Here is a 13446-nt window from a genome sequence, read left to right on the forward strand (position 1 = left end):
TGAGTGTTTTTCCACTATTTTTTACTGAAATCCAGGATTTATTTTATTGCCTCTTCAGATCCATTTCTTCTCATTAGCACATTTTAGCAAGCCTCGCCAGGTTAAAGTAGGGCTGTAGATTTAAAATAGTTTGAAACTCTGATCCTTCTTAAGCTCTTCTATTTTCTCACTTCCTTCTGCCTGCCCTGAGCAGAACTCTGTTTGCCCTTTCCCCATGGGGACAACTCAGGTACCACCTGCATTTGCCATCTTTATTGTCTGAAAACAGTTCTGTGGCAAACGCCTTTTCTGTTCACTTGTTATTCCCTTTTTCAGGTCAAAATCTTTGGGAATCTTGAATAACTTCTCCTAATACTGTTTAGTCATATTTTATAGCGCCAAAACATTCATGTATGTGTGTATTTTCGGTGTGTTTATTCCACTGATTTTGTGGTCTACCATGCAGTAATTTATTGTGATGTGTTACATGTCTTTACACTAACTTTTGCCCTCCTTAGGCATCTGCCTTCCTGTTTCCAAACAAATGTCTTAAAAGTAGTGAAGCAGATCACTGAAAGTAGAAGGGAATGGAATGGCTGCTCTTATAGAAATGAGTGAAACCTCAGAGGTGCTGATGGTGTGATTTGAAAAAAAAATTAAAAAAAAAAATAAAGAAAAGGATTTTTCCTCACTATTTTACATAACCTCCTTAAAACTTGAGTTTTGGTTTATTCTTGTGAATTTGGGGAAATACAGTATGCTGATGAATGCAAAATTTGTCGAGATTGGATATATACTTCAGTACAAGGAGTGAATTGATGAAATGAAAGCTGTTCAGTGTATACTGTTGAAAATGATTATGCTTTCATTCTCTGCAAATCAGGAATTGGAATTTGAGCCTGCCTTTTGAAAAGAAGGGCTTCCTCCAAGGTTGTTTTGAAAATGGAAGTAATTTGTAAAATACAGTTCAATCTCAAAGCAACCCAAGAATAAAATTACTCAAAATAAATAACTGCTCTTATTTTGAAAGCGTGTCAAAGCGGAGGAGCTTTCTTTACACGTAGTTGCTGTTGGCTGTGCACCCCCCGCCCCCCCGGAACATTAATAATATAATTCATGCCTTGTCATATTTTGCTGCTTAATCATCTTGTTTGGCACTCCCCCGCTCGTGTTCCGTGTGGCCATAATTCAGGAACGAAAGCTCCCTCGGCGTTACAGTCCAGTAATCAAAGGGGCTGGGATTCCACGGATAATGAAAGGCCCGGCCAGCGCGTGTTTCCCCACGAGAAGCGGAGCGAAGGAGCCGGCGATCGGAGCCGTGTCCCGCGCCCCGTGCTGCCCGGGGATCCAGGGCGGGTGAGCAGGAACCCAGGGCTCTCTGGGGCTCGGAAACGTGTCAGTGGGAGCGCTCGAAGTTTCCGCTGTGAGATCTCGTACAAGTCGTCAGCGATGTTGTGTTTTGTGTGCTGTTGCTGCTGTTAAAAATAGTATTTCAAGAAGGTCTGTAACGTGAGAAAATACTTGATTTGTAATTATTTATAAGCAGTTTCTTGGAAGCTAACATAGATTAGAAATAAAAAGAGTGGTTATAGCATGGATCTGAAGGCAAATAAAATAGAAAACCAGTGGTTGGGTTTTTTGCCTTAATTTTTTGTTAACGACCACAATTCTAAAATATAAACCTAACATTTTGTCAGACTGGCACTGAATGTTGTGGGTTGCCTGTGATTCACAGCATTGCTGGATGACCTTTTTATTAAATTTTGGAATAGATGGCAGTTGCTTGACTCGATACTGAAGGTGGTTGTAGCTGGGGGGCACTAGAACAGATAAACTGATGAGAGGATAAAAGGAAGTATCTAAAACAAATGAAAGGGGAAAATAAGTTTGTTTTCTTTTGCCTTCTCTTGGTTTATAAACGGTGTTTCATCTTTAAGTAGTGTAGGTTCTTCCAAAATACCCGTGATTTTTTTTTTTTTTTGTGGAGCGGTTTCCATACTCTTGTCAATGCATGAATAAGAAATAATAGAATGGGTGGGGAGGAAGTTGATTGTAATTTGACTTAAAAGCATGAACGTTTTGACCTCAACGATGGGCACTTTGTAAAGAATGATTTGCTGTGCTGTTTGTCTGAGCATTGGGTTGTTTAGTGTTAATCACCATCCAGTTATGAATATAATTCACTCGTTAGGCAAGTGAATTAGACCATAGGTTAGTGCTGGACTTTTAAACGTACCTTCAGTAAGCACTCGCGTTAGAAGAAGGGATGTTGTTGAGAGTGCTCCGTTGATGGAAAGGAGCAATGTTCATCTTGTGGATGTAATGAAGGTAAGGTTCTACAAGTTGGCAATGTCTTCAAAAATAAGGAATTTTTATTTTTCATGATAGTTTCTTATGTACTTTAAAGGTGGATTTCCTGAGAAACTATTTCGAGTGACTGCTTGTGAAATTTTGATGCGTAATCAAAGCTCAAGGTGTAGAGGATTTTTGGTTTGATTTTTTATTGGGTTTGTTGTTTGCGTTTTCTAATTGTTTATGCTTATGTTCTAAGTTTTGAATAGCACGTTGTTTGGTTTGGTTTATGACCTGAGAGTGCTTTCTTTAGCAGCTGTAAACTGTCATTGACGGGTATAATTTTAAAATATTCTGTCTGTGTATGCTGTAGCAAAGCAGTGGACTCAGAGGAAAGCTGATCCTTATTTTTTTAAATGATATTTTTATTTCGCTTGTATTTACAGATGTATGATGAGCTTTATGAGACAGTGAGTGGAAATTGGATCAGCTTATAACCTGATCCTACATCCAGAATTCTTCCAGCCTTGAGAGCCCTAAGATGTGAGGAAGCATAGGGTCGCTCTCCATGTTCTAACAGTTTTTCCTGTGTTTCAGAATTAAGACCAGCTTTTGTGTCATTCAGAAACAACTCTAATTTGATTATATTAGCACTTTACCTAATTAAGTATTGGTGAATCAGGTTCAATATTTAAAAGGCAGCCAAGTAAAGGGAGATGTGTGTTAATGTCACTGTTACTCTGGCTGGTGTGCTCTGTGGTAGCACTAACAAGGAAAGGGCTGATCTCTGTGTTAAAAGGGACTGTATTTGTATTTTAATTCAAAAGAGAGACTGCAGTGTAGTTTATTTTTTTGCACATCGTTTGCTGAAATTAAGACAAGTTTTGAAGTTGTCACTGAACGTGCCAGGGCCTGAGTTGGTTCTCCTCCACTTGGAGGTAGAGAATTATGTGCAGAATAAAGGTAAAATTGGCTTTTAAAGACAAGTTAGAATTCCAGTTTTCCAAGTTTTTATGTGAAAGTTTGATATGTTTTCATGTGTTCTTACATATTTCCATAGAGAGAAAAAATATGTGTTTCTGTTTGCTTTAAGAAATGAGGCTGGCATTGTTTATTAGGCATAATAAAAATGAAGCTTAATTTCAAAATACCAGTCCAGCAGGAATTTTGTATGCCTCCTGTTAGCCTGTGTATTCTACCCTTTAAACATGTAGAAAGTGGAAGGCGTTTCAATTATTGTAATTCATACATTTCTTCTGGTCATCAAATAATTCTAAAATTCTTCGTAGTACTGATGTCAATGAGTTCAATGCTTATATTAAGGAAGAAAACTTTCTTTTTTTAATAAGTGCAGGAAGTCCAGAGAGATAAACTGCCCCGTGATTGTTATCTTAGATATACCCAAAAGTGTAAAGGGTTAACGGTGGCTTGCTGGGGGGTGATAAGAAAAGGTGGGATGAGCAGGGAAGGGGGAAAACCAGGGAAGTTGTTGCTGGGTGGCAGAGCGAGGCAGCAGAGGAACCGGCAGAGGAACCGGCCAGACCTGTTGGATTGGAGGAGTTTGGGCTGTAACAGGTGCAGGGCAGTGGAATCGGAGCTCCCCAATACCAGAACAGGGCAGAGTACTGGGGAGCGGAGACAACTCTGCTTGAGCTGATTTTTTTCTGCAAGAGGTGGGGGAAGGGCTGCTGTTTGTGGTGTCTGAGCTTGCTGTAGTATCTAAACCTCTTTTCCCTCAACTCTTTTAACTTTGACAACTTCCGAACACTGGAAAAAGAGGAGAATGCAGGGATTACTTTGTATGCTGTTACTTGGAGATAGTGAGGATGTGGAGAGATGATAATAAAATTTTATTCCTAATCAGGTGAAGTACATTATTGTAAAATATTACAGTTTTATTTGCCTTAGAAGTACTTTAATCAAAAATACTGATGCATAACTTGCATCTGTCTACAAGCTGGTTTCATTTTTGAGTATTATTATTTTTTTCAGGTTATGTGAGCAATTGAAGGGAGGGCCGGGGGTAAATACTTACACGATGAGTGCCCTAAGGTGGTGCTGATGCCTCAAGGAAGGCTTATCTTGTAGTGGGAAGAATAGTGGCCAGAGCAGAACAACCTGCCGTTTTCCTCTTGGTTGCACAACCAGCCTTTTTTCATTTCCTCTGCCTTGCTGTATCTGATCAAAACAACACATCAGGCCAGGGAAACCTGTGTGTCCAGGTAAGGCTGTGACTAGTGAGAGAGGACAAACCGAACTATTCTTTGCACCTTATCTGGGTGAGGACAAACAACTCAGGAGAGCTTGTCCATCTCTGGTAGGCCTGGTTGAGTGCAGGAGGTGAGAGTGAAATGGCAGAAAAACCTCATGGGCAGTAGGGACCTGTGAGTCTAAAAATTCTTCATGGAAAGGGCTGTTAGGCGTTGGAACAGGCTGCCCAGGGCAGTGGTGGAATCACCATCCCTGGAGGGGTTTAAAAGGTGTTTAGATGAGGTTCTTAGGGACATGGTTTAGTGCCAGAGTTAGGTTATGGTTGGACTCGATGATCCTGAGGGTCTCTTCCAACTGAAGTGATGCTGTGGTTCTAAGCCTGGAGTGAAGCGTGCTGGGTGGATGGAAAGTCCTCTCCTGCGGCTGAGCCCAGCCCAGGGCTCTGGGAGTGATTGGCCCTGGGTTCTATCAGAGATCCCTTGAGTCTCTAGGCTCATCACGTATTATTTTAGATGTGAGGCTGACTCACCTGCCACATCTGCCTCCGAGATCGGAGGAGAGGAGCCTCCTGTGAAATGATCAACAACCATCAGGACTTGGTCTGTGCAAAACCTGTTTCAGTCATGCCTGAACATCCCATGGAGAATGTGAGTGTGTAACTGGGAATAACCGTGTCCTGTCCCATCACAGTTGTGCCCACAGCTAGAAACTCCCCTACATTTTTCCAGTGTTTTGGATCAACAAGCATGAGGTTTGGGAGTTGGAGGAAGAGTGAGGGGGATGCTCTTGAGCTGGGGTTCTAGGGCCCAGGTGCTTCTCTGATGGGCTGTGCTTGTCCTATGGGATTTGCTGTTCTCTGCTCACCCCTCGCTCCCTCCAGACACTTAATGTCACTTGTGGTGCTGTCATGGGCAGCAAAGATTCCTCTTTGGTTTTGAAGCACCATACATTTGAACCCAGATAGATGTGCATGCCTTTTCTGTCATACAACTAGCTTGAGTTCTTGCTGTATTACTTGAGTTCTCAGTCTGGACCAAAGTTTACACAGCCGTATAGAAAATGAGAGAGCTGGGGCTGTTCAGCCCAGAGAAGCTGAGAGGGGTTCTCATCAATTTCTATAAATATCTCAAGGGTGGGTATCAAGAGGATGGACCAGACGCCTTTCAGTGGTGCCCAACAACAGGATGAGGGGCAACGGGCACAGATTGAAACACAGGAGGTTCCATCTGAATATGAGGAGAAACTCTTTACCGTGAGGTGCCAGAGCCCTGGACCAGGCTGCCCAGGGAGGTTGTGGAGTCTCCTTCTCTGGCGACATTCAAGACCCACTTGGACACCTTCCTGTGTGATCTGCTCTGGTGAAGCTGCTTTAGCAGGTGGGTTGGACTAAATGGTCTCCAGAGGTCCCTTCCAACCCCAACCATTCTGTGATTCTGTGAAAACAAATACAACCCAACCCAAACCAAACCAGAGAGTGGGAAGTGGGGATGTGCAGGGTTGACAGTGGTGGTGGTTTGCAGGGCAAGGATTTTGCAGTCTGCTGGATGTGTTCATTCTTTTTAGCAGAATCGCATTTAGAGCAGATCCTTTTTGCCTTCATTTCTAGTGAAAAGAAGTTCTTTTCTCAGCAAAACAAACCATTATATAAGCATTTAGTTTCTCATTTTCAGAATATATGATTTCAAGTTCTTTTGAGTCCACATGGAAAAAATATCCCACCGTTTTACCAGAGGCTGTGCTCTCCAAAACATCCCATTTATTAAAAATGGCTGTTTCTTGATTATCTACAGCTGAAGGCCCTTCCCTTTACTCTTGGCAGCCTGTGTAGTCTTTATGGGGTGGAACAGGACCTTCCTTTCGGCCTAGGAAATAGTCTTAATCCTGCCAGTATTCAACTGAATCCAGGCTTACTAATTTGTTGAAAAGCTCTGCTTTTAGTCTTTACTGATGATGTTCAGGATACCGGATAGTTGCATTCATGTTGTCAAGGACACATGCTGTGTTTGTTTCTGGCAATCTCAGAATTTCTAGAAGGGATTCATTATATTAGTATTAACGATCATGGTCTTTATTAGTGAAAATGAATCAGGTTATTTTAATGAAATGGTAATTTTCTCATGTTCTAGATTTCTGAAGTAATGGTTTTTAAATACTTGGCATTTAAATTTGCCTTTCTAGTGGAATAATAAAGTATTACAATGACTGTAAAGTAATTTAGAATGGATTTAGATCATTTGGTTATTTACTTTTCCCAGTGTTTTCCTAGTAAAAGCTGCCTAACTACTCTGTTTCATGATCTGCTTTTTCTGTTTATACCAATTTGATTGATAACTATGCAGAAGCAGAACGGTTGGGAGGAAATGTCAAGCTTCTTCAAATTAACTTTTCATTAGCAAAATGATGAGGAAGCAAGCAGAGCTCACTGAGTTGTCTGAAATATCATTTTGTAATTGTGAACCCAGCTGCTTTGTGTCCTGTATATAAGAAGTAAGTCTGTGTGGAAAAACACCTGTTTCAGAACAGGTTGCTTGTATGTGTGTATTGTCATCACTTGTTCTACTCTTTAAAAATCTGACTTTACATGGGTTTTCTGACATTTCTTTTGAGTAGATCCTTGCAAGCTCACAGATTGGTCTAGATAGTCATAGAATCATTTCAATTAGAAGAGACCCTCAGGATCATCAAGTCCAACCATAACCTAACTCTGGCACTAAACCATCTCCCTAAGAACCTCGTCTAAACACCTTTTAAACCCCTCCAGGGATGGTGACTCCACCACTTCCCTGGGCAGCCTGTTCCAATGCTTCACAACCCTTTCCATGAAGAAATGTTTCCTCTTGTCCTATGTGAAAAAAGAAACAAGACCAGTGAATAGATAGAGTACAGTTGATCACCAGTGCTATAATGATTTCATGTTTTATGTGGTGTTTCCCTACAGGATTTAGAACTTTAAATGCATAAAACTCTCGTGTGGGAAGGTCGTTGCTTTTAGAAAAGCATGCGAGGAGGTTGCTATAGAGTCTTAGAGGCTAAAATCTGCTTAATTTGTGTTAAACTCTGGGCTTTATCTTGCATGGGAACGAATGTACTGGAAGCTTCCTTGTTAGAATTAATGTGAGCGTGAGGCAGACGGATTCCTGAACGCAGCAGCTCAGAAAGAGTTACTCAGCGAGGTTACTTTTCCAGTTGTGACTAAGGGGCCAATTAGCAGCATCCGGAATGAGACGGCAGCAGCGCCTGGGTAAAAATAGATGGCATTTGGAGGAGCTGGGGCTGCTCTCGAGAAGGTCTGAGAAAAGACTGAGAAAAGCAAGACAAAGAGACAAGCTTCAGAAAGGGGTATTACAGAGATGATTGTGAGAAACTCCATGAACAGGCGAAGGTAGGAGCAGCCCAGAGAAATGGACCAAATTGGACTCAAACTGAAGGGCTTCTGCTGCCGAAGGAACGCCTGAACTGGGTTCTTCACTCCCTTCTGACAAGAGAGGGAACGTTGGCATTGATATTAAAATGAAACAAGCTGTAATATCCTCTCAAAAATGACAGGAGCCAGAGGAGTGGGTGTAAAGCTCACTAGATTGTTAGGTCTTATGTGAAGGATTGATACTTTAATGCTTCTGTCAGGGGAGGGAGTGAGACACACACAAGTGCTGCTTCAGTAGGTTCGCTTGAAGGTGATTAGTTGACTATGCTGGAGTCTCTGAGAACAACTCATTAATAACATGCCAGGGACAGGGAGGGGAACTTGATGACATGGAATGGTATTTTGCTTTCTAGCCTTTACAGTTACAACTTTGGCCTGTGACCATAACAGTTTTGAGGGTCCTTCTCTTTCATTTATGTAGGACACTGCAGCCCCTGGCTTAGGATAGTTTAAAACTCTTTTGTTTTTCACTGACCTACTTTGACTGCACATTAGCTGTTAGATTGGTAAAGGGCCACCTGTATATGTACCCGCTGATACAGCCTGAATGTGAAGAGAACACAAAATACTGCCTGCCTTCTCTTGATAAACTTCACTCCAGGGCAGGTAATCACATAAAATACTCATTTTTATTGGAAATGGCAAGCTCCGCTTATCAAATTCACTAATACATTATTAAATGACATTTCATGAAAAATAAGGCAAGATAAGGATGCACCTGAAGCCCTATCTTTAAATATACAAAGAGTGTAAGTTAAGAGTTCTTGCTAGTGGTCTGGTAGTGAGCCTGCTGCTACCTAAAAGGTGTGGGCAAGCTGGAGAGTGCATCATCTGTGTCTTCATATGGCAGATACAAAGCATGTTTGCAGTAATATGCATTCTTTCTTGATCAGTGATCTGTACCTGCAAAGACTGTAAAATGCCTTTTCAGAGTTGTGCTAATTCACCAGTAGAGTATTTGAATCACCTGTCTTATGAAGAGGAGCTTTCAGACTGACCTATGTATGTATAAACCTGCAAAATACACACTTTCCCTGCTGAGTTATTCTCGTATTGTTTTGTTTTTTTTTTTTGTGGAATATATAACTGATTATGCTGCTTTTCATTTTCTTGATTAGTAAGCACTAAGCTTTCTGTCAGTTAGAGCAAAGGTGTAATTGCAGTCCTACTGAACTGACATAACACTCCCATTGACTTCAGTGTGGCCAGGATGCCAACTGAAGATGAAGTTTGTGACCACAGCACAGCTGAGGATAAATATTGTTGGTAATCTAAGTTGGGTTTATCATCTTCAGTAGAGATGCACCTTAACTAACGAGGATTTTGGAAGAGGTAGAGAGGGTAGAATTGATGATGAAGGGTATTGTTTGATAACCACAGAGGAAAGGTTTTAATTATATTTAATGCCTCAACTATTAGGTTTGGTTAATATTTGTAACAGTCTAAACTAATGAAGTTTTGCAAAGTGACTTGATGCGTAGCACAGCGATACCTTTGGTTGCATCATTTGCATGATGTAAACTTGTCTGTGTAGTTTTCAGTTTCCTTGGAGTTGTTTATGGATCCTTAGAACTTAATACAAAACTCTATTTGTAATGGACCAAATATTCATTTTTAAATGTAATATACTGTCGTAAACTGATAGTCCTATTGCAGAGGGGCTAAATAATGTCTAGTGAAATTCACTTCAGGTGCCAAGGCCCAGTGATCATCACATAGGTTTGTCTATGCAGTAGCAAATGGCATTTCTGAGGGATAAAAACTCCTTATGATTGATAAGCATGTGAGCAGGTAAATAAATTCTGCCCAAAGAAGACTGCATTTTTTTCATTCAGTGTTTTTTGGAGAGGTCAGAGGTAAAAATTAAATGAGAAAACGTCCACACAAATTATGGTAATGCAAGGCTATGATAAGGGTTGTTCTTTAGACAGTTACAAAGATTCAGAAAGGAGGTCTTTGCTCTCTAGAACCTTGTGTTGGGAGATAAAATGTTTATCCCATTTAGAATTAAAGTACAAAAAAGTTACTGTTTGAAAGAGAGAAAAGTGGCCTAATACATTATGTCAGTTAGATTTTCAAGTTTTAGCAAAAATATCCAATTTATGTATAACAAGAGCAGTGAACTCTAAATGTGAATGATAATTACTAGTAAACGAGTCTTTCATTTACTTTGTTTTAAAACTGATAACTTGAGACTTGCCTTTTTGTGATGGAGAAGATCCTATTTTTATTAGGATAGCTGGTATTTTTACATAGGCATGTGCCATGATAATACAAATAACATAAAATATCTGGTGTAACACAGACTAATGTCACAGCTTATAGGGGAGTATTATATGAATGTCATGTTTTTCCCCTCTCAGTGAATTGTTCCACATCCTGAATAACCTGAAGATCAAGAGGTTGCTGTATAAATTATCTAAATGAGGATATATGTCTGTGTAACAGGGAATGTGGGAGACCTCTACAGCAATTGCAGAAGCAAAATAAAATCAAGTAGATGTATTGATTTATTTTCTGTCATTTGGACAGATCTACTGGGCTTGGCATTATGAGAAAGGGTGTTCCCTTAAGCTAACAGCTTGACTAATATGAGTTATTGTCATATGTTATTGAATAACATGGTCTGAGCCTCACAGATGACCATATCTCAAGGCAGCTGGTTGAGCGTAAGCACTGGAAGGTCTTATGCAAGGAAAAGGTCTCGAAGGAGGGAATGACGTGGTAACCTCCTTTCTTGACAAATAAACCACATGGATTGCACGTGGACGCCAAGTCCTCACGTAGCACCTTTGAGCAATGCTTTCTAGTTTCTCAGTTGGCAAGGAAATGTCAGCCCAGTGTGTAGACCAAGATGTACCTTCAGGTTTTCACAGAATCACAGAGTGGTTGGGGTTGGAAAGGACCTCTGGAGATCCAGTCCAACCCACCTGCTAAAGCAGGTTCACCAGAGCAGATCTCACAGGACGGTGTCCAGGCGGGTTTGAATGTCTCCAGAGAAGGAGACTCCACAACTGCTCTGGGCAGCCTGGGCCAGGCTCTGGCACCTCACGGTAAAGAAGTTTCTCCTCATATTCAGATGGAACCTCCTGTGCTTCAGTCTGTGCCCGTTGCCCCTCATCCTGTTGTTGGGCACCACTGAAAGGAGTCTGGTCCATCCTCTTGACACCCACCCTTTGAGATATTTATAAACATTGATAAGATACCATCTCAGCTTCTCTTCTCCAGGCTGAATAGACCCAGCTCTCTCATTATCTCCTCATAAGAAAGGTGCTTCAGGCCCCTCATCATCTTCATGGCCCACCACTGGACTCCCTCCAGTAATTCTTTGTCCTCTTTAAACTGGGGAGCCCAGAACTGTGTTTTCCTGTGTTTTTTCCTGGTGTGTTTTTTGTTTGTTTGTTTGTTTATTTTTTGTTTGTTTGTTTTGGGGTTTAAAAAATTTGTTTAGTTTTGTTTTGTTTTGTTTTCCCACGTGTTTTCTTGTGGCTCAGCCGGGCTGTAGTGGGGATGATGTTCTTGTGCTCCGGGAATGCAGGTGAGCGATGAGTCCCGGGGCTGCTGTTCCTGAAGGACACAGTGCTGCAGATGCATCTCCCCCTGCAGCCCCAGCTTGGTTTTGGTGTAATACTGGATTCAGCTTGAAGTGTCGATTCTGATGTTGGAGGATGTCAGTGTGCTAAAACTAGTATTTGGAAGACTAAATGAATAACAAAGGCCAAACCCAGTAATTTCATTCTTCTGTCGTGCTGGAGCTTCTGCAGTAAAGAGGGAATGTATGTAAGAAGTTGAACTTTCAGGGGGTTCTGTTTGGTGACTTTAGAATGAGCTCCCAGCTTGTTGCTACATCTTACATCATAACTTTAGAGTATGTTTATTAATTCTTGTCTTTTTCTTACACAAATGTAGCATCTTACACCTGTGTGGTTCCATCGAATTCTTACTCTTACACATGGTTCTCCCTCTATGGAGGGAATGAGGAAGCAAACGCATGATGGATGCTTGGATTGCGTAGTGCATTACTGGAAGATACTGGGAGTCTATTGTAAATTAGCAAAGAGTACAATATGTTTCTGACTAAATTTATACTACCAAATGAGAGGGGAATGGAAGTTGTGTTTTCATGGTTCAATTAAACTCTTCTAAATGTATAAACAGGGTTATAGAAATCTATATTTTATATGTATGTATATTATTTAAGTTAATGAATGTAAATATTTTTAAATGTAAACCTGAGCTCTTAGGCAGTGGGTTGTATATGTAGAATAACTCTCAATTCTTTCACTGGAGAATGAAGTTCTCTTGGGACCTCTGGGATAAGTTACTGGGTCAGTATTTAGCAGAGTAGCAACTTGTTCCGAGCTCATTTGCTTGAGAGTTATGTCTGGGGTTTCCTATGCTCTTGGCTCAGGGTTTTTTTTATTGCAAGCGTGTGTTTCTGAATAAATTTCATAGAGCAACTCTGTAGTTTGAGCAAAATGAATATTGCATGCTTTTATTTGGACTCCTGGCAGTTTCAGAGCACTTACTGAGCAAGGTGTGCAATTCTTGTACAGGAAGCATGTACAGCTGTATAATTTTATCATGATTTCATTAGGTACTTAATGCATCAAACAAACTCTGGTGCAAATCCTGAACTGCCTTGTGACCGCAGTTAGAGTGAAAGGTAACTGCAAGATTGCTGTGGTGTGTTTGTGTTTTATATTTAATGACCATTACAGAGCAAAAGCTTCTAATGTCATGTAGAAAAAAATTGTAATCTGATAAGAATCTTATCAAAAGGAAGACAATAATCCTCTTAAGGATTCTTCTGTCTTAGGTCAGCAGGCCATAGTCTTGTTTGGTTTTATTTTCTGCAAAGGTGTTTCTTAGTTGTCTGGAACTTGTAAACAGTTTTCTGGTTTTTAGATTTTTGCCATCCAAGGAATCTGGAGACCATGAAATGCTCATTATGAATTGCTAGTCTTTCCACTTTCTGATATTTGCCAATAATTTACAACACAAAAAAATAAACTGCAAACGATGTAGCAAGATAAAGTGGAAGCTGCACTGTAAACCACGATTCTCTCTAAAAATAACCAAAGATAGAGGTGATAAGAGCATAGCATGACGAAGTTGAAACAATGAGCTGAGACTTGTGTCTCCGCTGACATCTGGAATTCCAGCGCTCTGCTGAGAACTTAGGAAGGGTCCTAAGGACCAACCAGGCAATTAAGAATACACTTAAAAGCAACCTGAGGGACTGTTAGTGATTTGAAGGGAAAGGAAGGCGGCAGTAGGGTGACCCAGTGGAGCACTAAGTTACTCTTGTTTAGCTTTGCTCTGCATCTGTAATGAGAGAAATTGCTTGGAAAACTGATGTCTCTGTTTACATGATGTTCCTGTCTCTGGTCTTTGTGATGTGTTTTAGGGTAAAGGAGCTAAGCAAGTAGGTAAGTTCGGCTTATTTTGGATTTGCATTTGCTCCACTTGTAACTTTTACTATTGAAACATCTGCAGAAAAACCTGACTTTAATTCTGATGTACAGCAGCTCCTGGTA

The 13446-nt window shown here is 40.7% G+C and overlaps 1 protein-coding gene across 4 annotated transcripts in view; it reads left to right on the plus strand.

Annotated features, from left to right (window-relative positions):
• Positions 1–13446, plus strand: part of PPP2R5E (protein phosphatase 2 regulatory subunit B'epsilon) — a 79445-nt gene that overhangs the window by 22888 nt on the left and 43111 nt on the right. The window contains exon 1 of one of the 4 annotated variants that reach the window (XM_065838114.2): positions 1235–1335. The exons of the other annotated variants lie outside the window; for them this stretch is intronic. The gene's annotated coding sequence lies outside the window, so the exon portion shown is untranslated. Of the gene's footprint in view, positions 1–1234; positions 1336–13446 lie in introns of those variants that run through there. 4 annotated transcript variants of the gene reach the window in all.

Source organism: Patagioenas fasciata, chromosome 5, assembly GCF_037038585.1.
Source record: "Patagioenas fasciata isolate bPatFas1 chromosome 5, bPatFas1.hap1, whole genome shotgun sequence".
Lineage (NCBI taxonomy): Eukaryota > Metazoa > Chordata > Aves > Columbiformes > Columbidae > Patagioenas > Patagioenas fasciata.